Source organism: Eutrigla gurnardus (assembly GCF_963514095.1).
Source record: "Eutrigla gurnardus genome assembly, chromosome: 21".
Lineage (NCBI taxonomy): Eukaryota > Metazoa > Chordata > Actinopteri > Perciformes > Triglidae > Eutrigla > Eutrigla gurnardus.
In genome coordinates, this window is record NC_139932.1 from 9,645,129 (window position 1) to 9,665,285 (window position 20,157).

Consider the following 20,157-nt stretch of genomic DNA (forward strand, 5'->3'; position numbering starts at 1 on the left):
AGTATCATATTTTAGGGGAACTTTATCTCTATCAGCAGCTCGATCTTTTGGCGTAAAGGAGAAGCATATCAGACATTATCCTGTGTACTTCTGACCCCTGTGAATTTATTGGGTGCTGTAAAATCATACATTTTGTCTACACGATTGCAGCTATTGTGTGGTACGTGGTTAAAGTTGGAGATATGTCGGACAAACAACCATCAACCTGTCGTCTGGTTGTAATAAATGTTTAACTGTGGGACAGTCCCATAATAAGGTCAACAGTCCAGCAAATCAAATAATTTAGTTTCCCCGCACTGACCCAATAAAGATAATGATACTACTTAATAGTTGCTTGAGAGGGTACTTTTTGAATTTGCGGTAATTCCCAAACAGATTTTAAAGCTCTTTATCAATATGATTTTACAGTATGTATGAAGTGCTCTTTGTAATTATGTTGGTATATGAGTTTAGGAGAGATACCTGCTCTTTTATGGGTTTTAATAAAAGGAATATGATATTACCTGTTCACAAACACACAACCCTTTATTAGTGGCAGCTTATACACACCAGTCTGGCCAGCCAAGGAAATCCAGCCATAAGGGGCAGCATGTGTTTGGGAAAGATAAAGCCCAGTTGTGCAGCGCTGCTGCCTTCAGGGAACATTCTGCAATGTGTGCCCACCATCAAAGAGAGGGCAGTGAAGAAGAGGGAAAAAGGCATACAAACAATGGAACAAATTCATTTTTTTTATTCATTTATGGATATTTAAAAGTTCTTGTTGTTGTTTTTTTACTGTGGGAGTTAAACATTACAGTATACAGTATTTCACTTCACTGTATGTGGTCTCAGGTATAACCAGAGTTTGATGGCCTAAAGCACTCCCAAGACCAAGACAGAGGCCCACCACAGCCTGATGTGTGCTTCGGGGGTCTGTCCTGACCACGGCTATTGCCATGGCGACAGGCCCTTTTTTGAAGAACGTCCCAGCATCACCTTCAAGTGACTGTTTTGCTTTTGTTCTTGGTAATTAAAATGGATTATTGGGTCCCCCCACCCCCACCCCCACCCCTCCCGCAACGCTTCCTCACATGCATTTCCCTTCTCCAGTGTTTGCAGAGGGCTTTGACAGGAACAATTAAAGTAGAAGGGAGACAGACAGACTAATGACTAATTGATTATCAACGGGAAAAAGCCATAATCCATGATGTCCCTTTAACCTTTTAGGCAGGATGAATAGTGAAAATGCATGAGTGCAATGCTCAGGACAAATAGTGGGTATGACATTTGGGGATATGCACTTTCTGGCTGATGGCGAGATGGGAAGAATGATATGACACTCATGTTTGATTTATGCTATGGAGCTAAAGCCAGTTAGCTTAGCTTCACACTAGAAACAGGGGGAAAACGGCTCATCTGGCTGGCTTCAAGGACTGTCTTACTGCTCTCAACGCTGGCCTTGAGGCGGTCCAGGTCACTGTAGAAGCTCCAAGACCCATCTAATTATGCAAATGCTACCGTAGAGCTCCGAGAAGACGAGATGGCCCGGTGGTTAGACATGTTCTAACTTTCAATCACTGCAGCAGCCATCAGTCCTGTCAAAGTGTCCTTCGGAGCCCCATTAATAAGAACATTAGCTCAGCTGTCTGTGGCTATCAGAGAGATGTAGGCTGGGGTCAAACGTGATGTATGATTCCAGTAGCTCTTGTGAGGAGTGCGGCGACAGTGATGAATTGCCCAAAGAGAGGGTAAAGACAGGAAAAGACAGTCTGATGGACAGAGAGGGGAGGGAAAGGACCGGTTTCGGGGCGATATGAAAAAAAAAACGCAGACATCAAGAGGGAGGACTGAGAAGAAAGCCACAAAGGGGGAAGAAGAAATTGGCTTGAAGCAGAGTAAGTAGAATCAAAGCACCAGAGTCTCATCTCTAGGTTTTTCTTTTTTTTTACAGAAGCGCTTTGGATAAGGATTACATAGGGAACGGAGCCAGGGAGACAGAGAGAGGTAGAGAGACACAGAGAGAGAACGGGGGCAAGGAAAGGAGAGAGAGGGGGCGCTGACCTACTTTGAATGGGAATTCTAATTCGGCATCTGAATCAGAGAGAGAGAAAAAGAGGAAATGAAAAGAAGAACAAGATGATAGAGGCTTCTCGCAAACCAGAGGCTCCTCCGGCAAATTTAAACCAGGCAGTAATTCTACCAGGAGGACTCTGCTGTCCTACACAGGCTATTGTCCCACAGTGGCTCTTTGGAGAAATCATCTCGCTCCATTGAATTTCCAGTGCAGACCAGAGCTAATCAATCTTTCTTCATAATTTGTCTGCATTAGGTTTTTAATGGAAACAACCCACACAAAGCCCATTCGTCTTGTGCCACGGTGTGTTTGATGCCCTCAATCTATTTTGCTCCCTCCCCTTATACCCCATGGTCAGAGCCTGAATTGTTAATCCATTTATAATTAAATGTCATATATTTTAAAGGACAGGAGATTAATAAAAAAAAAAAAGAAAAAAGGAAAAGCGCAGGGGTGAGGGATGGTGGGCAGAGAAACAAATATTGACCATAGGAACGCAAATGGACATGAGGGAAAGCCACAGGGACGGAGAGGAGGGATTGTGTGTCTTTGTTACGTCCGCTCGAAATGACAGCGAGATGAATGGTCGGGGCATTTTAATCTAAAGGGTCAGTATGAGTAAACACTCGGAGACTACTGTATGTGCACCGCTCGTACTGTCCTGGAGGAAAGGGATTTTCACTTCAAATACAGAGCTACACACACAAAGACAATGTTCCTGAATGCACACGCACACACACACAATATTAACGTGATGCACACACACTTTACACAATCTTTTTAAAGATATGGTTTATCCTTTTATGTGACAGTTATGTTAAAAGTGGGCATTTTGACCAAAAATAGCACTGCTTTGGTGCTTTTGTTTGTCTTCAATAACTAATAAGAAGATTAAAGGAATGGTTTGCCCTTCTGGGAAATAGACTTATTTCTTGCCAAGAGTTAGATGAGAGGATTGGTACCACTCTCATAACTGTTAGCTTAGCATAAAGACAAACAGCTAACCTGGCTCTTTCCAAGGGCAAAATAAAGTATCATGTAACCAACATGCACCAATTTCCGATTTGATTTATTTCTCACACAACTATGAACAACAACAAAAAACCCACACCCACACACACACATCAAACGAGACGCACCAACACAAAGCAACATTTTGACGTCAAAACATGACTTTGTGTTGGTGTTTGCAACACTGTAAGCAATGACCCGGGGTGGCGCCTGACTAGTCTGTGCTTCATCAAACCTTTTGATAAGTCTATCTGCGGAGTGCAGGTGGTTTTTGGTGGATGATCTCAGCAGCTCCTCTGGGCCCCCGAGAGTAGATGAGCTCGGGATTGACGGTAACAGAACAGGGCATGAGTCACCCAGCGCTCTGAAAACACGCCCATAGGGACAACCATACAACTGCAACACAACAACGCTCACAGGGATAGAGAGATTTTTCAATTAAAAAAAAAAGCCCCACAACCTTTTTAAAAAAACACCCTTCTCTCATTAGCGCTCAAAACCAATTAGCCCCAAATGTCCATATGTTGCGAAGGTTCATATGGAACAATAACATTCATAAAGCTGAAAATAAACACAGCTGCAGGCTCGCCTCGCACTTTCACGTCGCCAGCGACCGATCTCTTTCCAACACACACCGACGGGCTCATGTTCATTAGCCCGGCCGAAGTGCGTGAGAAGCTTTTCCACATGCTCTTTGCGCTGTAATGTAATTGTCTCATAGGTTGTCTTGAGCAGACTAATATGGAAACTTTAATGGCAGCGCAAAATCCCCTGCAGAGCAGATACTGCTGAGCATATATGTATATATAGTAGTGTTTGACAGGTGAAAACGAGCATCGACAACACTGCCTCCTCCTGACCTTTCTAGGTTAAAGATCCCCCCCCACCACCACCACCACGCCGTCCTGGAAAGAAAGGGTCGAGACGAGAGAGGGATGATGTCATTCTTACTTGATGCAATTTTTCTGCTAAATTTATTAGCGCCATATGCCGCGGGGGCCTCCGGGGTCCAACGGGGGGAGATAACATGATCGAGTCTCCTTCCCACACACATCTGTACACTCGTCAGATCGGAGAAGTGTCAAACACACTGATGGTTCGTCGCAAGCTGCTGTTACATGGCCACGTTGAGAAAAATAGCCGAACACTGTCCGTCGCACCACAAGGTCATCGAAATATGACAGAAAATGCAAGAGGACGCTTTCCCGTCTCCTCTCCCCCTCACGGGAACTCAAGGGTTAAGGGTCTTTGTCTCCCTGGTGCTGACCTCCAAGTCTTATGAATAAGAGATAAACCCATTAGATACTTCAGCTATCAACAGCCCCGGGACCAGTGGGAGGATAGAATCCACGTGAGCTCATTGTTTGTCTGTGTCTTGCTTTTTAACATGAGCCGAGAAGACGGTGTGTGTGTGTGTGTGTGTGTGTGTGCATGTGTGTGTGTGTGTGCATGTGTGTGTGTGTGTGTGTGTGTGTGTGTGAGAGAGAGAGAAACAACAGCAAATAATGCATCGTGAGCATATGGCTGTCACTCCCAGCATACGTTGATTACAGTTATAATGACCATCGTCTGTCACAGGAGTGTGTTTATAGAGTTGGTGGGTGTGTGTGCTGAATCTAAACCGTGAGACCGTGACCCTGTTTTCACAGTATGGTGCAACGTGTCACACAGCATCCTGTTCTCTCCATTTGTATTTAAAGCCATGTTGAGGTTGTTGCTTATTGGACGGAAGTTTCTTCCAGGCAATTGGGTGCAGATGTGCGTGCTCCCAAGAGGATAAACCCCAGTGACTTTTGTGATACCTTAACCTTTCCTCTATCGCCACCAACAGGTCAAATCTTCCAATACAATGTCCAGAACGAATGACTTTCCCATTAGCATCAGCTGTACTTTGTGTATAGTGCTAATTAGCATGCTAACAAATGGTGAACATGGTAAACAGCAAAGTTAGTCAACAGCAGCATGTTAGCATGTTGCCACACTAGTGTTAGCAGTAGGCTGAAACAGCTCTACGGCTGAAAGCAGCCAAACAAAGAGCTGAGCGTGGCCGAAGACTCCTGTTCTTGAATTATACATCACACATGCATCCACGGTCATGAGAATGTATTTGTTCACCAAAAAAACAAAAATAACCCTCATAAATAAATAGAGAAAAGATGGTCATATTGAATATTTGATGGGCTGACTGAGAGAAATAACGAAATAAAAGAGGATGGAGGAGCAATATCCTGATTATATTGCCACAGATATAAACAACAGCCAAAAAGTGGAAGGAAAAATATCTGTAAAGTGTGTGCAGAGGTTTTCAGTGTGAGTGTGTGTGTGTGTGTGTGTGTGTGTGTGTGTGTGTGTGTGTGTGTGTGTGTGTGTGTGTGTGTGTGTGTGTGGACGGCATGGAGGCACACTTGCTTTGGCTTTACGCACTTATGTAACTGTGGGAGAGGATGAAGTCAATCTTGGAGGGATTTTGACTATGAAGTCATGACTGGAGGCTGCCAGGGAGTAAAAAAGATTACTGGGATCTACAACTAACCACATGACAATGTCACCCAGTGTCTCTTTGCTACGGGGATAATGTGGGGGGGGGTCTGGTTCGAGGAATAGGGGCTTTACACCGACATGTGACACCTGAAAGACCTGAGGCTGTGTATCCCCCTTTTTTGCGCGTGTCCTTGTTCCCGCTGCACAGAGGTCTCCGGGTTTGTTGACCACTTTACATACGACCTTTCACGGCGTCGTGCAGAATGTGTCACGCCTCATCAAGCCTAACTGCATGTGGAGCGGCACTTTAGACGGAGAAAAGTAACAAAGCCACAAGTTCCAGTCTCCTTGACCACGAACGCAGGCCAATGAGCGTGGCGTAGCATACATCATCAACACACACCTGATTAATGCATGCTGGTGTGTGTGTGTGTGTGTGTGTGTGTGTGTGTGTGTGTGTGTGTGTGTGTGTGTGTGTGTGTGTGTGTGTGCATGTTACAGTCCATAAATCAGTTTAGTGTTACACGGTGCATGTTGATGTAGCTTTCGGGGAGTAAACACGAGGGGTACTTCGGGACAAGCGTCCCCTCAGGCTGTTCTCATTTGTGAGATTTCCGATATTCTTTGTGATTTATTCGACAGTAACGTACGCAGGCGAACTGAGAACAGTATCACAGTGTTTGCAGCGTGATAAGCAACACCTTTTTCCTCCAAGAGCTTTATAACATGACGCAGGCGCTGGTAGCCAAAAGCTATGTCAAATAAAACAATTTTTTTAGCTGTTTATTGTTGTTACAGTAGCTACTATCACTTTATTTCTATTTCCCCTGCTCAGATTTAAATGTTTTCCACTAGCTTAGTTATTCACCACCACACTAAGGGATGATATTCCTTTCAAAGTTAATTCCCCATTGTGTGCGGCTATAAAGAGATGAGTACGGCTTGTGGAGTATCTCCACTATGGTCAGCACCCGGGATTGTCAATAACAGTGTAGTGGAGTCACGGGGGCGGGACAATGAATACTGTCTTTCTTTTTCAGCCTGCTAGGAGACATCAACAGGGCCGATTGTACTACAGGGAGCGGTGACATCATTCATTCTCTCAGCAGGGCAACACGCACACGCACAAACACACACGCACACACACACACAGCCCTCCTCTGCCACCCTCTCCACAGGCCAGTGGCTCTAGAAAGGAGCCTCTCACAAAGCACAAGGTCAAAAAGTCCAGTGAGTAAGGGGGTCGGGCCGAGAACTCCATTGACCTACATCACAGACATAATCAACAATGGTCATTTCATGAGTCTTCACAACACACACACACACAGAGAGAGAGAGAGAGAGAGAGAGGTCTACTATCACTTTCCAGCAAACCTGCATCTGTCTCCAAGTCGTAATAGACGTCTTGTTATTAGCAAGCTGCCCCCCGACCAGCAGATCTGTCTGCCGAGGCCTCGCCAGTTCAATGGGCCTCTTATGTCTCGGGAGAGAAAACAGCACCGTGCCAGACAAGATGGCACAGAGAGGGGAGCAGCGTTGGCACGTGGGAAGACAAGGGGGCGATGCGCCGCTCGTCTCGTGAGCCAACACAATGAGTTTTTAAACGGGGGAAGCTGGCAGACGGAAAGCAAAACCGATAGACGAGGAAGAGCGAAAGCCCATCGGCGCCACGCGTCGCAGCCTCACCAGAACTCTGGAGAACAAAGCGGTTGGACGGATGGAAAGTGGAGGCAACATACGACTTATTGTGACCTGGACACAAGGGCTGAAGAATGACAATAAATCTTTGTGCCCAAATTTCATAGTTATCCATCAAGAATTTCTTATCGCTCGTTTTTTAAAACAAAAAAAACGAGAACTGAATGTTCCACATAAAGGAGCAGCACGCCAAATGGAAGCTCTATGCTATATCGGCCTGTTTCAGGCTGTAATCCACACCAGCGTCACAAAATGGCCGACTGTTTGTGATGCAAATCATGGAGTCTCATGAGATGCCCCGAGTGAGAGATAATATCTGCTGTGTTTGCATGTCCTGGGGGGGAGAGTAGTGAGTCTGTTAGAGAGAAAACACACACACACACACACACACGCACACATTTGACAGTCTCACCCAGGACCTGTCTGTAAATCAAACAAAGGCAAGACTAACGACAGCAGATGACGTGTGGATCTGATGGCACCACTTTCAGTTCCTTATCTGTCGAATCGCTCTATGCAACCCATAACAACCGATAATCACGTGGGTGCGCACAAAATGTGTGTGTGTGTGTGTGTGTGTGGCTGAGTAGCGTAAAGCCTCTCAGACTGCAGCATTTGCCTACGCTGATTACATCTCCTCGTCTTTCTCCGAAACCCAATCAGTCTTGCCCCCTTCTTGCACACATAAACACGCAGATTAAACACTCGAGCAGCTCCTCCACATGCGACGTATACACACTTCAGACCGAGCAGAGCTGAACCAGCGTCCAAATTTAGGTAGTTAGATGGAAATCTCGGACAGTGATGAACTCATACTTTCCTGTGCTCCTGTATGCTAATGAAAGGCTTTATGTGGATGGGTTGTCGGGCGGAGGGGGGGAGTTATAATTACAGGGATAAGGAGGAGGGCTAAGGGGCTGTAATGAGCCACGCAGCCTGGTAGGTCCTCTGACTGGAGAGCTATAGATGCTAAACGCCTCCCCTGGACCCTGGATCAGTATAGGTGTGTTATTAAGTTGCATCAGGGTCATGTAGGTTTAGCGTGATAACACGGGACATAACCTGGAGCCTGCGGGGTCACAGTTTGGCAACAACAACAAAAAGGAAGAAAAAAAAGGTACAAGCTGTTACTAAACGCAACGCCAAGAAGTTTTTACCAGGAACTGCTCTCGTGTTGACAAAGATTGAGCTCAATTAGCGCGTTAACCTCGTTCCTCGAGGAGTGGCCTCGGCCCTGGAAACATGTCAACAAATGTGACTCACACTTTCGCCAGAAGAGCTCAAAGAAAAAACTCGTCGGACAACAAATTCCCAGAGTCGAGAGAGTCACGGTGATCCGGGTAACTCGTCGGTTTCGCTCCGCGGAGCGAGGAGCTGGGACGCTGCCAGATTTCACTCGTGCTGATCATCACTGTGTGACCAAATCTTTGCTCTCAGAGCTCAAAATATGGGGAAACTAAGCGTCTTGTTTGCAGCCGAGCAGATGGAAGCCTGGAGGCCGTGTTGTCCCAAAGTGGCTCTCCCTGTGTACCTACGACTCTGTCCACCTGAGCCTCAGGTCCCCCCTTAAGTTCACATGAAACCACAGCGACATGTTAGTTTGGAAGCCCTTATCTTTTGCTTTATGCTTTTCAGTTTCTGACCTCTGAGTGAGGACAGAGCAAACGAGGCCATGTTTTACTGCAGGTCATCATCCCGCTGACAGAGAGAAGACACAGAGTGGCGGTGTGTTCAGACAGAAAGCTGAGCCAATTTATTTTCCCCTCAAGGCATTCACATGAATTTGAATGCTCAATCTTTTTTTTTTTTTTTTTTTTGGTGTTTATCCGCCACAAACAACCAACATATCAACTGCACCGCATTTAGAGCATGACGACATGAATCCGTCTGCTTTTACTCTGAAAAATCAACACGTTCTTATTCCCGACTCTTCAAATACGGCAGCTTAGTCAGTGACCCTACACGTGAGACTATGACCCCTCTAGTTTTCAACGTGTCAGGGATGACTTGTCTACTTTGGGTGAATGGTGTCATTTCAAAATACAGGTTGGTGTTCACAGGAAACAGTTTCTGCTTGTCACATGCATGCAGCCGCTTTTCAAAATAAACCTCCAATGTAGGTTTCATTATCCTTTTAGGTTTCATATCAAAATGACACGAAGATCCATTATTATATTATACAGGGTCGCCCATAAAGTTGGAATAATTTCCAAATGTCTTTTATAGCGCCAAATAAATTAATTGAATTAATTTCACCTGGGTAATTTTGACACATATTGTAATCATTGCACCTGGTCAAAAGTGATGATGCATTTAAATAGGACCATCGAGTAATGGATTCAAACCGCAGTTAATTGAAAGCCCTGTGCCTCTCATACAGATGCTAAAGGAGTGTGACCTAGGTTGCCTTATTTGAAGAGTTGGGAGTGGGCCGGGTTGTTGAAACAAGCCACTGGTTAAAGGTGTTGGTCCACACGTTAATCTAAATGCGGCCGATCACCGAGACAGACGACAGACGCGGAGGAGGAACACAGGAGCTCATTCAGCGCTCTCACAGCAACTCGCGAGCTGGCCTTCTAACATCTGTTGCACAGCGACTGACCTTTGCACTGCAAACAGAGAATGCTGCGCCGTCGCTGTTTGGCTGCCAAAAAACACATTTTCCCATTACACAAGTTAAGTTAAAAACAAACTGAAAATAAAAGAATGTGAGGTTACGGATAAAAACGTTTTCTTGTCATTGTGTGGGCTACGTGACATATTAACCACTTCTACAAATCCATTTCTGCCTTTTTCTGGTTCCCCTTTTTTTTTGTCTCATCCTCCGTCTCTAAAATTCCCCTCTTTCTTTCTATAAATGCAGTTTCAACACAAACCATAGCGGGATCAGAGAAACCCACACGGACCTGAAAGAGAAAACTAGCTTCTGTTTCGACAGACACCAGAGAGAGAGAGAGAAAACTTGGAGCGCTCAAGAGATGAAAACAACTAGGCCAAGTCAGTTTTTTATGCTTATGAAAGGGGGGGAAATGCAAACTTTGATAAGTATGCAACCGTAGTGTCGTACTTCACATAGGCTCTGCAAGGGACTCCTCAGGGGCCTTTTTAGAGTGAAAAATGACAGCACAGGGGTCCTTGGAATTTGCCTCGCAGTCATCTACATGCACAGGGGGCCGTCGTTTGGTCCTTAGATTCGTCTGTGCTACGTCTGTTAACCACACAATCAATCAGGCCACTAATTAGACAGAGCCTGGGAGACAGGCGGTTAATGTATATAGAGCAAGGTACAATAGAAACGTACCAGAGGGGTTTCGTCTGCATGCTTTCCACCGCTGACCATTAAAATGAAGAAGCATTAACTTATGACACTTCCTTACATGTTGATTATGTTCCGCCGGTGATTTCCCCTCATACATGTAACATAGTCTCTTCTGAGTGAATTTTCAAGAACTGACGCACAAAGAATAGAGAAAAGTCACGAGGGGGCTGGAAGGATTTTCCCTCTTTGTCCCGCCCAAGAAGATCCCTAAAGCTGAAATGAAATGAACGTTTTTTTATTTAAAAAAAAGAGAATAAGTGGTGGCCTTCTAACATCTGTTGCACACAGCGTGGTAGTGATTCATGGCCTCGTCTGTATCGCTGATAAAGAAAGGGAAAAAAAATAGAACGTCAACATTTCTACATCTTTTTGTTAGTTTGTGATATTTGATTTGTATTATTTGTTGGTTTTGTTACCTGAACTTGAATTACAAAAATAAAAGGAAAATGCTTTGAATTTTTTCTTTTGTCTCATCTACCTGACTTCATAAAGGCTAGATGGTTCGGACTGTAATGTATGTAATGGTTATGACTGTGATTACACATTACCTTTACCCATATGCGACCAAATTGTTCCAGATTAGACTTAAGATTCCGGTAGGATTTGATGATTGTGCTGTAATGTTAATATTTGTATGTGTAACAGTTGTCTGCGTTGTGTTGTTTAGTTGCAAGAAGGACCAACACTCTCTTAGCTTCAGGACCGAACTTTTATTGCCTGGACAATGATACGGAAATGACAGCTCACGGTCAAGCACAGCACTCGTTCGGCACAGCTTTATGGAGGAAAATTAGCAAGTTAGCTTAGCCTTCGAGCTAAGGTCGCTAGTTATAAACATTAAACAAAATAAACCCCCTGTAACACATTTAGTTACATGTAAAACTGTCGCCAGCTTCCTGAACATAATATCATAACTGCATTATCACATTACATTGTTTACACAGTTTCAGTAGGCTATAACGCTGTGCTTCGTGCAACAAACCTACCATGGGCTCAATCCTCGCATACTGGCACTGTGTTTACGTCACAGCCCATATGTATGTGCTGAGGAGAGCCCTGCTAACCAGTGAGCGTCCGTGATACATGAATAAAGATAAATATGATTGGCTGTCACTGTGGAAGTGGAATCAACACCAAAACTCTGTTACATATGCAGTGATTTATTTTGAGATATATTGAGATAATGCATCAGAAACCAGCGTTTGACTTCCTAAATTGATGGATTTATAAACAATCTTCGAGACGTATGTTTGTATCTCCGGACTTAGTGTTATCAGCTTGCTTTGGATAAGGAAACAGCGGCGTTATAACACCTTCCTTCATGCCCCAAATAACGATATGTTGAAACAGGAAATTGAACCGACGCACCCAGAAATAACTGCACTCACAAAGCCTGTGTGCACATGTGCCAAAAATCACACTTGCAAATGGAGAAACGAGCCAGCGGGTCAACATAAGTAGATTTGAGATATTCGGATCCGCCGTCTCCACTCACACTACGCATGTCGCAAAATGACATTTGTGATCAATCTCCCCTTCACTGGCACTTGACAATCAGCTCCCCACCCCCCCACCCCCCTTGAATCTCAATAATAACCTGATTTCATACAGACACACCATAACACAATTTACACATCCTCGCCTTGCTGCAAGGACGCTTTCTCTAAGAGCCCCAAAGGTTTTACATACATTAGAATACAGAGAGGCCTCATAGCTTAATATCTTTAGTTATGAAAGCTGTGGAAATGTGATCCTACGAGAACAGTGTGTCCATCAAATGTCTGCGATGTTGTGACTTCCTGCCTTATGGATTATATTTGCATTTGCCCCCTAAAGGTACTTTTCATGACCAAAAAGAAGACTTTTTTTCCGGAATGTGCTGCGTACAAAATACTGCATTTTTTCATTCTTTCTGCATCCATATGAGCACTCTTTTTTCATGATAATATGCTGTATACGTGGATGGTGTGGGGGAAAATGTTAATTAAAAACACAGCGATTCACTCCATTACAGAGGCAGTGACCGGTGTGGGAGAGAAGGCAGGGAGGAGGAAGATGGATAACGGGGGAGTGTTGGGGAAAGGTAACGGAAGGAGAAGCAGACATCACCCATTTGCCTCATTACCATTACTTGTAGTGACTCTGGATTTGATGAATGAAAGGCGTGAGATTTCCATTACGAGCAGCGAATGGGAATGAGAATGGGGAAGAAGAAGATAAAAAAACAACAACCAAAAAGCTATTATTATTACAAGCTGAAAGTCCCACACTTTGATAAAAGTGGAAAAAAGCGTCACGTCCTTTTTAAAAAAATACACTTTATTGCAAAAAGCATTCACTCACCCATCCAAATAATTGAAATCAGGTGTTCCAATCACGTCCATGGACACAGGTGTATAAAAGCAAGCACCTGGGCATGCAGACTGTTTCTACAAACATTTGTGAAAGAATGGGTCGCTCTCAGGAGCTCAATGAATTCCAGCGTGGTACTGTGATAGGATGCCACCTGTGCTACAAGTCCAGTTGTGAGCAGTGAGCAGCAGAGATGCGTTCTCTGGAGGGACCAATCACGCTTCTCCATCTGGCAATCTGATGGACGAGTCTGGGTTTGGCGGTTGCCTGGACAACGGTACTTGTCTGACTGCATTGTGCCACATGTAAAGTTTGGTGGAGGGGTATTATAGTGTGGGGTTGTTTTTCAGGAGCTGGGCTTGGCCCCTTAGTTCCAGTGAAAGGAACTCTGAATGCTTCAGCATACCAAGAGATGTTGGACAATTCCATGCTCCCAACTTTGTGGAACAGTTTGGGGATGACCCCTTCCTGTTCCAACATGACTGTACACCAGTGTACAAAGCAAGGTCCATAAAGACATGGAGGAGAGAGTTTGCTGTGGATGAACTTGACTGGTCTGCAAAGAGTCCTGACCTCAACCCGATAGAACACCTTTGGGATGAATTAGAGTGGAGACTGAGAGCCAGGCCTTCCCATCCAACATTAGTGTGTGACCTCACAAATACACTTCTGGAAGAATGGTCAAAAAGTCCCATAAACACACTTCTAAACCTTGTGGAAAGTCTTCCAGAAGAGTTGAAGCTTTTATAGCTGCAAAGGGTTGACCAACATCATATTAAACCCTATGGATTAAGAATCGGATTTCACTTAAATTTATATGCGAATAAAGAAAGGTGAGCGAATACTTTTGGCAATATAGTGTATGTTTAAACCTGTACATACACACAAAGCGGTGCATTAACAGCTTGCTATCCATATCTTGCATATTTGATATTGTCTCACATTCGGTCTGTGTGCGACTGCTCGTGTCTAGACTCTGATCAAACAGTGAGAATAAGCCACCTGGACTTTTCCACGCCTCGCACAATACAAACATCATCCACTTTCCAGCAGGTCAGGCAATTTTCCCCGAGCAAATTAGATGTTTGTTCTACCAACTTAATCACTGGGAACCAACCACACCTGTTATACAATGTACGAAGTGGAAGGGGGTGTGGTTTAAAAACATAAATACAAATTTAAATGACTTGATCTAGAAAAACGACCTGGCATCTGTCTGGGTAATAACTTTGTCTCTCACAAGGGCGTACACGTGAATTACCAAGGGTTAATTACCAGTGAGCTCACGAGAGAGGCGTTTGGGGGTTTGGAAAATGCCACGGGGATAACGGAAGATGATCAGCTACGGTGCTGGATTAGCAGGAGGCCTTAGCTATACACAGCTGTGAAAAATGTGCGTGTTGAGTCAGTGAAGGACAGGCGATCTGTGTTTAAGACTGTTGGATGAGCCTAAGTAGCCTGATAGCCTGATAGCCTGATAGCGTATCACTCTGGGAATGGAAACACGGAGCAGAAAGAAGCTGATAAACAAGCGAGGGCCTATTGTTGTCGTCCACTGAGAGGACAAAATTAGAAACCGCACACACCCTCCGAGGTCAGAGGTCGGCTACGTGAGTGCCGCAGCTGCTGGCCCGCAACCATTTGTCGGCACATGCTTCACCTTTTTATAGTGATTCTGGTCGTCAGGGGGTCACCTTCTTTGGTAGGACCATTCCAATGCGGTAATTGGTTCAGCATGTTAATGACTCGCTAAAACATCCAATAAATCTTTCTTACTATTCTTTTTTTTTATAGTCACAGCACAGAAACGGGAGGTTTTATCGTCATTATTAATTAAGAAACTAGTTTTGCAACTGCAAAATACATTTATAGGAAACACAATGCTGCCTGGATTATGTTTTCTGCCTGGAAAGGAATTTCATATGTTTTCTTACAATATCCACGAGTAGTAACTTAAGCAACACTGTTTTGAGATGGTATACACTTCCTGTCTCCGACGTGGGCGTGGTCATGACTCGTATGCCTCTCCCTACCTTGTTTGGACGTGTTGTGAACGTTGGATTGGGTTATATTACAAAATGTATTTATATATTTTTTTGCTAAAATTAAATATTATATAAAGGGGCGGGGCAGCGGTGAACCCATGTGACAGATACAGTAAACTATGTACTTACAATACTTGTGCTAGTAGCGGCTAATGTAACCTTGAACTGCCAGCATAACTGTCAAAACAAATTAGTATATAAATGTAATTTCTAGGGAGATGCGTCGTATTTTCCTGAATATTTTGCATTCTATTCCTTTTGCCTTCTCTTGCTGCGTCGTTCCTGTGAAGTCTGTTGTGTGTTCTCAGGATCTGAGGGTTAGCAACAGTGAGCTCCTGCTGAGGAAGCTGAGCCTGGGCTTATTATACGGCCTGTAACGATGCCGTTCTGGCTCGCTGGCACCTGATAAACTCCACTCCTTTAGGAGATGAAGGCAAGGACGTGATATCAGTCTGAAGATACTCCTATGGACGTGCTGTATCTGCATGTGCATCGGCATGTGCCAGAACTTCTCCGTACTGACGGAGGAGCACGTACTCACCGACTGGAACACAATCAAAAACCACAAACAAATACCCTCATTTATGAGACTAAACGCCGGTCGGCCCCTCCCTCAGCCCTGTTTTACGACCCGAGTGGAGCCGCTTTGCTCTCTGCAGGGTCTGTGTTAAAACTGTTAACTGTGTCAACATTTGCAACACACAAGTCAATGGCTTCTCTATCGCCAAGGGAGGAGCACCTTCTGTCCAACAGCACAGGTCATAGGTCATAACTTACTGTCAAACAGATAAACTGGAAACAGTTGGTAATCTGCACCGTCAGGAAAACGCATTTCCATTCACGAGCAGGAAAGAAAATAGACTGGAAACCTTGTGGGTGAAATTCATGTTCATGTTTCTTCTTCAAGTGGATTTCAAGATGATTTACTGAAGGACAGGAGCGCATTACGCTTTCTTCCCCCACCATCTTTTCAGCCTATCACAGGGTTCCCACAAGTATTTTCTTTTTCTTACCATAATCCCCCCTTCTTTAACCTGCGGGCTACAGCCGCTCCCTTATGACAGAAGAATACTTTCAGCCTTGTGCAAATAAACATCAACAAAGTGCCCTTCCCCTATATTCCTATTTTTAACTTCCCAGCTTTAGAGGAAGAATGTCAACAGCGACCAAAACAGCAGGACAACTTGTATTTGTATCAACTTGTAAGGAGTGTATCCCTGTGTACAGTTAAAAGTAATTATCATCAGAATAAGGAGTTCTTCAGTTTATTAAAAACTTTATTTTCTGGGGAGACACTTTTTAAAAATGACCATCACAATCCAATTCACACTAAACCTGATCTCATCCATAAATCACATAAATTATCTTTCCTGGCCATTTTTAATGCCATTTCCGCATCACCTGATGAATTTGGTTAACTATCCATTTAAATATTTTCAATGAATCACAATTCACGCATTTTTTTTTAAAACATAACAACATGTGAAATAGTTTAAAATGAGACAAAATAAATGATGCATAGCTAGACGTTACACAGACGATGTCATCCTTTTCATTTCCACTCTGCAGATAAACAAACAGAATGTATGCTAGCCTTTTTTTCCAAGTAGGCCGCTATTATCAGAACAATATGAGCATTTAAGGCTCCCCCATGTGGCTCAAAGGCGTACTGCCGATTTAAATGTTAAATAAATGACTATGGAATAAAATCTCCTGGTGGGTGGGAATGGCTGCTGAATGATGAAGTGGTCTAAGAGGGCAGCGAGCTGGGAAGAGGAGGAAGGCTGTGTGGGATTTAAAATGCCAGACCTTGTTAGCTGAAAGACATGTTATCTCCATGATTGAATCACCCTCTAGTCACCAGTAATGGAGATGTGTTCCTTTTGTTGCTTCATACAACTCGTGTGCACGCATGCAACATGCCAGTGTTTGTGTGTGTGTGTGTGTGTGTGTGTGTGTGTGTGTGTGTGTGTGTGTGTGTGTGTGTGTGTGTGTGTGTGTGTGTGTGTGCGTCTCAAGCTTTCCCGTGTCATCCATCCCTCCCTGGTGAACTGCGTACGCCATTAAAGGATGGCAACGTTGCAGCCATTAGCGTAACAGGATCAGACCATGGAGGAACCTTAGAGACTGACTGCACACATGCATATATGTTCTGCAGACATGCGCTCATTCCAAGGAGGGCAGGCGCACACACACACTGATACTGGAAACCATTATCACAGGCGGTTAAGTGGGCAGTTAGTTATTTTGCATGTGTGTGTGAGAGAGAAGGGGGTGGGGAGTGTATGAATGCCTGACTGTATTGAGTGCAAAATAAGACAGGGGATAAACTTGTGACAGCAGCGAGCGTCCGTCCCAATGCGGCCCACTTTTTGGCAGGAAGTGAAACGAGGAAATCGGAGGAGAGAAGAGCAGTAGCTGAGTTGTTCGCACCCCCGAGGTCCTGTCTCCCAAAGAGGAACGGGATGTGTCCCCTCATAGCTCGCCACGTCTCTACCCGCTGTAAGAGCGGGGGAAATGGTGGCGAGGGGTTCAAACAATGGCTGAGAAAACGATAGGCCTGATATTGAGGTCACATGATAAAGGCGAGACAAATGAGTTGATTCTATGGCTCACAAAACGTTCCTTGACGATAGAGAGAGAGAGGGGGGTTGTACATGGCTGCTGGTAATTACGCTTGGAAATGGGAATAGTGGTTATCTGTCTCCTGTGAATGAAATCTCTCTTGATTGAATCAGGAACACGATGAACAATTCCTTCAAGGCACGGATAGGCTTGACCAAATGGGCCGCGGGCCATATTTGGACGGCTTCGGGGCCCAAATGGTGTCGTGTTTCCGCCGCGGCTCGTGTGACTCGAGGGGGCCGTTTTTTCCCGCGAGGGGGGGCAGAGATCAGAGATGTTATGAAAAGTGATCTGAGAGGGATTGTGTCGGTTCTGAAATGAAAGGCATATGGCCCTGCGGCGCTGGATGTACACACATGACGTGCAAAAACCTCAACAACATTTGGTCCCGGTTTGACGCGGCGACGCCTCCGCCGTCCGTCCAATCGCCTCATTTAAAATATAAATATCCTCCTCCGCCACACCTTTGAGCAAACATTCTGTTACACACAATAACAAAGTGTTGTTTTGTTAGAGCGAGCGTCGGCCCCTCCCCCGCTCTCTTATCACCAGGTGTTTCTGGATTCTCATTGGTCACCTGAGGAGAGACATTGCAACACCCTCCGAAGGTTCAGTGACCTCCGCTGCCGGGATTACTACCAAACATCACATGAATGATTAAAGCGTCACCTGGAGCACATGTGTAGATACAAACACTCACACACACACACACACACTGTACGGATATAATGTAGGTCGACTGCACAGCTTGCTCTGTTTTCACACAAGGTTGCACATTCTGCAACTTGTTTGAACTTTCAGTTCTGTGAGCCGTCTCAAGTGAAAACATCACCTCTCCCCAAATGAAAGTATGCAGAATTTGCTCAGTGTGTGTGTGTGTGTGTGTATTTGCATGCAGAGACTTGGACATTAACACTAATCTATGCAATGAAAACAACTTTAGACTAAACTTTAGACCAGTGTGAAGCTCCGTTGACTCTCAAAGGCTCTCTAGGATGTTTGTGCGTGTGTGTGTGTAGGTGTGTGTGTGTGTGTGTGTGTGTGTGTGTGTGTGTGTGTGTGTGTGTGTGTGTGTAGGTGTGTGTGTTGGGGCATAAAGGTTAAACCCACACACCTGCATCCTTTTTATGGAAGCAAAAACACACGGCAGACAGTCCAGCGTTTGTGCAGCAGTGCAAGCTGTGAAATGCCGTCACCTTCAGGCATACAGTAGGCTCAGCAGGATCTCAAAGTATGCACGCACAACTATATATATATATATATATATATATATATATATATATATATATATATATATATATATACAGTATATATACATACGTTAATAGTTACTTGTTTACGTCTGATACAGAACTGATGAAGATGGTCACAGGTGTGATTCACTACGCTTTGCTCCAGGAGGTAAACAGGAATGGGAATGTTTTCCTTTACAGAGTAGAAAAGGGTTAGAATTCAGTGTAAAACTGAGTCTATATAACATTTTTACATTTCCAACTATTCATGTTTACACAGTGAAATGTGAACTGTAACAATGCTGCAAAAGGACAATAGAAACGACTACCGTGTGGAACCTCTCCCACCACATATGGACAACATCCAACACATGGAGACCACATAGAGGGGTCTCCACCCTTGTCTGGGGGCCCACTGTCCACATGGTTACGCTTCTGAGGTTGCAAGCAAAGCTGCTGCTGCTGCTGCAGAAACTGGTTCAAAGTTGAATATCCAGCTTTACGTGCTCACAGACAAATTGCATTGGCTGTTTTGTTTTTTTCGTAAGGATTCGAAAATACTTCAGGATTCAGAATAAACGTTTTTGAAAGCAACAGAATCGGAACAGGAAACATATCTGATGAACAGTTTATACTGTGTTTATCAAAGCAGCGATCACTTTAATGTATAATAAGCTATCATATATACTGTGACAGTGATTCTGCTGTATACTTAGGAAATATAATATAAAATAAATACATACGTGACTTAATTTTAGAGTCTTTTAGGATGATTACCCTCCATTTACGCACACGGCGCCAGCACCCGAATGTTCGAAGCTTTCAGAAAGGGCCATAAAAAAGGCTGCAGTCGGCAAGTCAAATGCATTTCTTGGCTCCGGATGGGCCGAGGGTGCACTGCGGTGACGTGAGCGCACTGGGATGACATTCAAGCGGCTCCGAGTGACTGTTTATAATTCTGCATGGGTTTTTTTTTTTTTATGGTACGCTGTTCTTAAGTATGTGTTGTGAAGCGAGGGGCATGCGAGATGCAAATTGATGCAATGAAATTCATGAGGTGGCTGAATTTATGGGGAGAAGGCTGCACTGGCTTGCCAGAGAAATATAGTGTGATGTTTCTGCTCTTGCTGCTCTCTCGGTACCAGCTGGCATAGTTATGGCTGTGTGAGTAAGCACGTCATCATTCTGATACTTGATATATATATACATATATATATATATATATATATATGTATATATATAGTATATTCTCAAATGTAAAATGCCCAAATGTTAACACAAGATGCCCAAACAGCCAAAAATCTGAATCCCAAACAGATGGACAAGTTCTCCTATTACATG